Source organism: Myotis brandtii, unplaced genomic scaffold (assembly GCF_000412655.1).
Source record: "Myotis brandtii unplaced genomic scaffold, ASM41265v1 scaffold41, whole genome shotgun sequence".
Classification (NCBI taxonomy): domain Eukaryota; kingdom Metazoa; phylum Chordata; class Mammalia; order Chiroptera; family Vespertilionidae; genus Myotis; species Myotis brandtii.
In genome coordinates, this window is record NW_005365763.1 from 828,239 (window position 1) to 837,011 (window position 8,773).

The 8,773-nt window shown below is 40.0% G+C and overlaps 1 pseudogene; it reads right to left on the reverse strand.

Moving 5' to 3' along the window:
* Positions 1 to 5,103, reverse strand: part of LOC102256219 — a 45,619-nt pseudogene extending 40,516 nt beyond the window's left edge.
* Between the last annotated feature and the right edge of the window lie 3,670 nt (positions 5,104 to 8,773).

Below are 8,773 nucleotides of genomic sequence, written 5' to 3' on the forward strand. Positions count from 1 at the left end.
TTTGTTTCTATAAAAAGTGTTTCTCCACAGGCCTCAATTGTAACTATTGATTCACTTTTGACTCTCTTATTTGATTGTAAGTTTGAGAACAAAAACTTTCTTATTTAACTTTAGTCACCGAAACCTCTGAAAAAGCCTGGAACTCTGTGATATTAATATATGTTTATGTAAAAAAAAAAAAGATCACATCAGGACAAAGACCTGGAAATAAAATATAAAATGTGTGTGCATATGTGTGCATATACATACATGCAGAGATATAGATCTTGCTTTTTTTCTATTCCTTGTGTTTTCTATAATAAAGATATGAAAATAATAGGAAAATGTCTGTATTCAGAAAAAAAGGGAAAGAAACTAAAACTTTTTACAAACAAGAAGAATGTGATTGCCCTGACAACCTCACTAGATTTTGAAACCAAATAAAACCATGTAATTGAAAGCAACTTTATTAAAAGCTCTATACAAATATAAAGTTAAGCTCTAAAATAAACCTCAGCTATTGATGCACTTGTCATCATCGAGTGAACTCTAAATTCCTTTGGGTAGGATTCATTTTACGCAGCTCTCTAGTACCTAGCACGATGCCTGGGAATACCACATCTAAATTATTTTGCTTATTCAAATAACTACTACTATGTCTTGAGTAGCTACCAAATACCAGAAACAATGCATTGTGCTGGAGATACAGAAACAAGAAAAGCATAGTCTCTGCCATCATGGCCTACTGTGCAGTTGAAATAAGAGATATATTTATACTGAGCAAAATAAAATCTGTTTGTGTTCTTCACATATTTTTAATTCAATTATAATAACAGTATATTTCAAACAATTTTTAAGAAAGTTAAAGGGAAACTAAGGAAATATTAGCAAAACAAAAACCTGTTAGACATTGAGTCCATATTCTAGGTGAACTTCTCTAAAATCTGTGAGGAATGAAGAGATGAGTGAGATCTGACTCCTGCCCTGTGAAAAACTAGTGGAGAAAGAGGTAGACATGGACATAGACATAGATAACTATAACCAAGGCAGGCTATGAGAAATGCTGTAATAGAGGTAGGACAGTAGTATGGGGAAAACATCATGTTATCTTAGGGAGGTTTCCGCTCAGCATGTTTAGCAACTTAGGCTGGAACAACTTTACAAACAAATTTGAATATCTGTGTGCCGTCAAAGCATTTCTGCCACTCTGCCCACACTGATGGTGGCTCTAGGAGTGCTCAGTGAATGTTGGGCCTCTGTTCATGTGCAGGGCAAGGCCTGAGTACAGATGGGGTTTCCATTTCTTCTGGAATCTGAGATCAATACTACGAGACAAGAAGAAAAACTGGGTACCATCTATTACTTTTTTTTAAAATAATTTTTTTATTGTTGCAAGTATTACATATGTCTCCTTTTCCCCTATTGACACCCTCCAGCTGCACCCCCTTCCCACCCCAGGCCTTCAGCACCCTATTGTCTATGTCAATGGATTATGCATATATGCATACAAGGTCTTTGGTTGATTACCTCTCACCCACCCTCCCCTGCCTTCCTTCTGAGATTCTGCACTCTGTTTCATGCTTCCATGTCTCTGGATCTACTCTGTTCATCAGTTTATTTTGTTACTTAGATTTCACATCTGAGTGTGGTCATGTGACACTTGTCTTTCTCTGACTGACTTATTTCACTCAGCATAGTACTCTCTCAGTCCCCCATGCTGTCTCAAAGGGTAAGAGATTCTTCTTTTTTACTGCTGCATAGTATTCCATGGTATAAATGTGCCACAGCTTTTTTATCCACTCATCTACTGATGGGCACTTGGGCTGTTTCCAGATCTCAGCTATTGTAAATTGTGCTGCTATGAACATAGGGGTACATACATTCTTTCTGATTGGTGCTTCTCAGGTTTCTGGATATATTCCTAGAAGTGGGATCCCTGGGTCAAATGACAGTTCCATATTTAATTTTTTGAGGAAACTCCATACTATTTTCCATAATGGTTACACCAGTCTATATTCCACCAGCATTGCACTAGGGTTCTCTTTTTTCCACATCCTTGCCACCACTTGTCATTTGTTGATTTGTTGATGGTAGCCATTTTGACAGGTGTGAGATGGTACCTGATTATCATTTTGATTTGCATCTCTCGGATGATTAGTGACTTTGAGCATGTTTTCATATGTCTTTTGACCTTCTGTATGTCCTCTTCAGAAAAGTGTCTATTTAGGTCCTTTGCCCATCTTTTAATAGGATTGTTTGTTTTCCTTTTGTTAAGTTGTATGAGTTCCTTATATATTTTGCATATTAACCCTGTATCAGATGTATCATTGCCAAAAATGTTCTCCCATACAGTGGGCTTTCTTTTCGTTTTGTTTATGGTTTCTTTTGCTGTGCAGAAGCTTTTATTTTTATGTAGTCTCATATGTTTATTTTCTTCTTAGTTTCCTTTGCCTTAGGAGCTGTATCAGTAAACATATTGCTATAAGAGATGTCTGAGATTTTGCTGCCTATGGTTTCTTCTAGGATTTTTATGGTTTCATGACATACATTTAAGTCTTTTATCCATTTTGAGTTTATTCTTGTTTATGGTGTAAGTTGGTCTATTTCAACTTCCCACCTAGTGCCTTGTCTTTTGTTAGGTCTTTTGATCCTTGAGCTTGTGTTCATGCTCAAGGACAAGTGTCCTTTCAATTCCACCCTCCAGCAGCCACTTGGATTTTTGAGGTTACCAATACTTAAAGAAAAAGTAGAAGAAATGTACATTCAATTAAATATAACTCAAACAATCTGTTTTATCAAGGTAAGTGAATCATAAATCAGAAGAATAGGTGCAGTCTAAATTACATAAAAGAGACAGGAACTTGGCAAAGGTTTGATCTTGGCAAGGTTTCATCCCAAGTCTACACAGGTCAATATGTTAATTCATTTCCTGAAATTACTTAATTCTACTGTCTGTAACCAAAAGGTTATTTATCTTCAAGTACAGAAGCATGTCATTTCATATTTTGAAATCCAAATTTACACTCGTGTGAATTATTACATAAGACTGACTCCCTTACAGAGGAACATTTCTTAAACACTTTAAAATAGGATTCTATATTTTAAAATATAAAAATCATTATACATCATCTTTTCCTGGAACATAGTAATTATGTGAAGCTGTCTATATCTCTAATAAGAAAACATTCCACTATGGTCAGCAGATAATGTTTATGCAAAGACAAGTTCCAAAAATTTGAGTGGTGAAATTCTTTATGCTGCCAAGACAGATTTCTGGAGGTCAATTTTAACTTTCTTTCAAATTACAATAATAGCAAATTTTTCCTATTATTAACCCAGGGATAAATGCAGACTTGAAAAATAGCCGAAATAGATATACATGATGCCCTAAAAAATTTTTCTTTTATGGCACCAGTATAACCTTATTCCAAAGCTTGTTTCAGTTGCCTTCCTCCAGCAAAATGGGCCTATGCATACCATAAAATAAACTCAGATTAATGTTCAGCAATCTGCTGAGGGAGAACTTGCTAAGTGAGCATGTTTTCCCTTCTGTAAGCTGAAGTCTGATCATTTCTCTATTCTCCTCATTTGCATTATCTAATAAAAATGCACAAACTTGGACTATATTTGAAGGTATGAATTTATGAGACCTTTACAATAGGAAGTCAGACCCAGAATGGATGTCTTCACTGTATGTGTTAAATGAAGCAGTATAACATATGCATTATTTGAATATGTTGATGAAATGCTTTATCTATTTATAGAGGTCAATGCATTCATTCAACAAACATTTAACAAACTCTGATAAGGCAAGGTAAGGACCTTGTCTTTAGTAGGAAGAGATTAACTCCACATAAGATGAGGGCTGGAGATGCCCTAAGAGAAATGGATGGATCCTTGGAAGAAAGGTTGATGCTATCTTGGGCCAGAGGATGGATGGACTCTTAGTATTTAATGTGAAGAGTTGGGGAGAGAATCTAACCAATGACTCCACAAACACTATGCCTTCTTTTTTCAAACATGAAAGCTTTCAAACGATGGTGTCTTTAGCAGAGATACAAATCTGTTTTGTGTGGGGTTTTTTTTTCTAAAATTGAAAGTATATTTGGAGTAACCCAGGTGATGAGTTACTTGGAAAACTCTCTTTCCAAAAAGAAAAGATCTTATTTTACATTTTTGGATTACATCAGACAGATTTTCTTATTCTCTGCATAGTGCTCATCTTTCTAAAGCAGCTTTTATGCTGTAGATGAGCTGATGAGACTTTCCCTTCACTTTTGAGGAAGAAAATGACAGCTGCACCTAGCACAAGGCATTGCCATCTGTATGCATTAGATGGAGCCAATTTAATTTTTATGACAATAGGACTTTCCAAATCATCAAAGGTAAAAGCAAGCTGGGGAAGTGGTAGGGGGAAAGACCATCTTCAGCTTGCTCAGATTCTGGGAATGATTTTTCTCTTTTATGTAAACTATTAAGATAATAGAAACTATCAACTTCATTGCATACCCTCCATAAGATCCTATTTTATAACTATACTAGAGGCCCGGTGCAAGAAATTCAAGCCCCGGTGCAGTCCCTAGGCCTAGCTGGCAATTGAAGCGTGAGCATCTGGCATGGAAAGGCAGGTCCCAGCTGACCTCTGGGCCTTGGGCAGCACCTGAGTCCCCGGGGCCCCCACGTGTCCCCCTCCTCCTGAGTCATGGCGCCCAAGTCCCCATGCGGAAATGCAGTGAGCGCAGCTGGACGCTGTGGGCCAGGGCGAGCATGGGCCTCTGTGCCATCCAGCAGCGCCGCACAAAAGCCAGGTGGGCAGCATGCTCTCTCCTGGCCACCGGCCTCGCAGACCGGCTTCTGCACGAACCCATGGAGAGCCTGACTGGCCCCTGCGGTCCCAGCAGTTGTGGCCCAGCTCACCCGGAAGATGCCGCGAGAGTGCAGGGCAGGATCCTCGTGGGTGCCCCGGTACCTGAGCATGGGGGCTTCCCCAGGGCACAAGCCCTTACGTCCTGGGGGAGGGTAGCAGGGGTAGTGAAAGCGAGCTTGGTGTACACCCCACATTCTCACTGGACAGCAAGAGGTCACAGCCCCCTGCCCGGGTGCTGCATTGCCAATGCCCACCATGTTCCGTGCAGCCCCCTAGTGGTCAGCACACATCATAGCGAGTGGTCGAACTCCCGGTTTCCCGGTTGAATGACCACCCGAAGGGACAATTTGCATATTAGACTTTTATTATGTAGGATTTGAACTTATATTACAACAAAGGAATAATAAAAGGTAAGGTGGGATGATCTGTCAGTATTGGAGCTAAAGAGACCACACACTTGGTTGCAGACTGGGCTTCTGTGTGGATGGCCATGAATGTCAGAACACATCAAGGGAATCAGGAGCAGTCAGTAAATCCAACATGTTGTGACTATGGGAAGTTGTTCTGTTTCCTATGGAAAGGCACAAGCAGAATCAATCAAATTGGGCTTTAATTAGGACATGAGTCAATCAGGAGACGAAATTCCAAGCCTAATTCTGGCACTGTCCAAAATAAACAAACAAAAGAGCTCAGTTAGACATTGTCTTCTGGTCCTCAGCTAAAATGGAAGCATCTGCCTAATTAGAAAAATATATCATTCATCCAACACAAATTAGAAAACTCATCCATGGGTGCTGCATGTAAAATTATGTGAGGATGGGTAAGAATTTCTATAACTCCCAAGAACTTGTCTACAGAATTATACAGCCTTTGATGAAATCCTCATTGCATTCTGCTCACAGGATTGTGTAAAGGGAGTTATCCTTATCTTTAAATGAACTAATGCCAAGAATATCTCACCTCAATAGCCTCTCTCAGCAGAGCAAGAAAATGTGTAATTTTTTACTGAAAACACATTTTGCTTTCATTTTCTGTGTTGATTATATTTTCCAAATTTATTTTTATTGAATTGGTCCAGATTAAAATTTAATTGGCTTTATATAAGTCAAAAATAAGTCTTATAACTGTTGTACTAAATTTTTTAAATGCAAAATAAAATAATGTAAGTAGACTTATTCAAGGGTGTCAGTTCTATCCCACACTTCATTCCACATATATGTTGTTTGTTCCAGACTGCACACCTATCATTTTAAGATGCTCAGAAAATTATTACACATGTGACCATATTAAGCAACTTACCATTTGGTTTAGAGGGAGAAAACTTAGCTATATTACAACTCTGCATTTTAATATCAGGAAAGCCAATGCATACAGTCATAAAATTTAGCAAATTTCCTCACAGAAGAACATCTATTAAGAATCCACCTGCACATACGGCTGTGTAGTGATGAACAGACTACACCTGTGTCAGAGGAAACTGAAATGTCAGTGTCTGAAAATAATATACTGTGTAAAGATCATACTTTGTTCACATAAAATTTAGTTTTTAGTGCAGACAAAATTTTTAATGAAATATTTTACTTTTCTCTACCAAAATACAACTTTCAGAATATTCTTAAGAGGCAAATAGGTATGTAATAGTCAGTCATCTTTTTTTTTTTTCAGTTCAAGTTGCACTCATGTTAAGATCTTAGGGTTTTATATTAATAAAACTAGAGGCCTGGTGCATGAAATTTGTGCACTGGGGGGGGATCCCTCAGCCCACCCTGCACCCTCTCCTATCTGGGATCCCTCTCACAATCCAGGACTGCTGGCTCCCAACCACTTGCCTGCCTGCCTGCCTGATTGCCCCTAACCACTTCTGACTTCCAGCCTAATCACCCCCAACCACTCCCCTGCCAGCTTGATCGATGCCTAACTGCTCCCCTGCTGGCCTGATCACCCCCAACTGCCCTCCCCTGCAGGCCTGGTCACCCCTAACTGCCCTCTGCCTAGTCTCCCCCCCCCAAATGCCCTCCCCTACCAACCTGGTTTCCCCTAACTGCCCTCCCCTGCAGGCCTGGTCCCCCCCCAACTGCCCTCCCTCTCCTGCAGGCCCCGTTCCCCACAACTGCCCTTTTCTGCTGGCCTAATCACCCACAACTGCCCCCCCCTGCCAGCCATCTTGTGGCTGTGGGCACTACCATATTTGAGGGTGTAGCAGTCAATTAGCATATTCCCTCCTTATTGACTGTGGGCACTGCCATCTTTGAGGGCGGAGCTGTCATTTCGCATATTCCTTCCTTATTGGCTGTGGACGCCACCATCTTTGAGGGTGGGGCAGTCAATTAGCATATTCCCTCCTTATTGGCTGTGGGTGCCACCATCTTTGTGATGGCATGAGGGTCAATTAGCATATTCCCTCTTTATTAGATAGGATGATTGTGTATTCAGTACTACCTCCAGTTACTTATGATGGGTTGGTTAAAGCTCTTGTAATTTTTCATTATGAAAGTTTTTTCTCTCTTAAAAGCAAGTCATTGTAGTTAGTGTAAATCATGGCCTCAACCTAGATGAGGGCTCAACAGATAAAAGGTGCTAGGAATGACTCAATCTACAACATAAAGGAAAATTATGAAAATGGTCAACACATGAAAATTTCTCCTGTCCCTTTCTCAGTCTCCTTTATAAAATGCAGCTGCATGCCCTCATGAGATTCTTAGAAGGAAAAATATTTTCTCTCTAATATTTCTGATGAAGATTGTTAGAGGATAAGCAATCACCTGCCCTGGTAGGAACTCACAGCAGAGAATTGAGTCTAGACCAAAATCTCCAAGAACATTCATTCCAAAGAGGAGGTGGGAAAATTGTGCATCTTTCTCTGCTCCTCATCTCCCAGCCTCATTCTTGCTGTAAGTGCCCCTCTTTCCTGACCTATAAAACATACCTCAAATACCTTCCCCCAGCATGACCCAAACTCCCTTTTCACAAATCTAGAATGTCACTCTCCCATTTCATTCAACTTTCAAAATACGCTTCAACAGAATTCTTCACTTTTTTCACTACAAAACCTCCAACATTTTCTCCTTTGACAAAAATATCATAATGCCTGTGTTCTCTCCACTCTTTATTTTGTGTAACACATTGCACAATCCCACTGAAATGAGTAGTGTTGATGTGTTCAAAGAGCCAATCATAGCTATATTCTACCTGCAGCTAACTGCCCTGCCCTTAGCACCACACTAAGGCTGCTTTTTGTCTAGGGATGGCCAATAACAGGACAAATGGAAGTATACCATGGGCCACCCACCCAGGGCCCAGCTTTGTGCCATGTATACCCCTGACCAACAGGGTCAAGTAGATAACCAGATGGTTTTTGAAGATTTGTGTTGGACATACATGGAATGGTCAGTTGGTATCAATAGCAGAATGTAACAAAAGGGAAAGAGACACATCAAGACAAAGAAGTTGTGCAGATCTTAAAAAAGCACTTCACCTAGCTCTATTTCCATGGCCTCAGTACTGCTTGACATCTATCCTGAGTATGTTGCTTAAACAGAAAATGCCTGTTTAAATATGTACTAACCCACCCATTTTTTCTCCACACATTACCTCCTTCTTCCTTCCACATCCAGGAATCCCATCACTATTACTGATGATTCTAGAACCTTATCCCCCTCCCTCTACCCCTGCTCCTTCAGCAATGCATCTCCCCATCACCATTTATGGGGGTTGTTAGAGACAGTTAAAGGCAACACTCCTATTCCATCTGTTGAACGCATTAAAAAACATTGGCTAGCTGACCATATGTGAGAACAGTTGGAAAGCTACGTATGAAATATAAAGGGAAAGCAGTTCTTGGAGACTGTATCTCTGAACGCCGTAGGGACCAGAACAAATGAACATGTAGCTTAACCCATTTCTGAAGGCAGTTTAAGCAAATGAAGA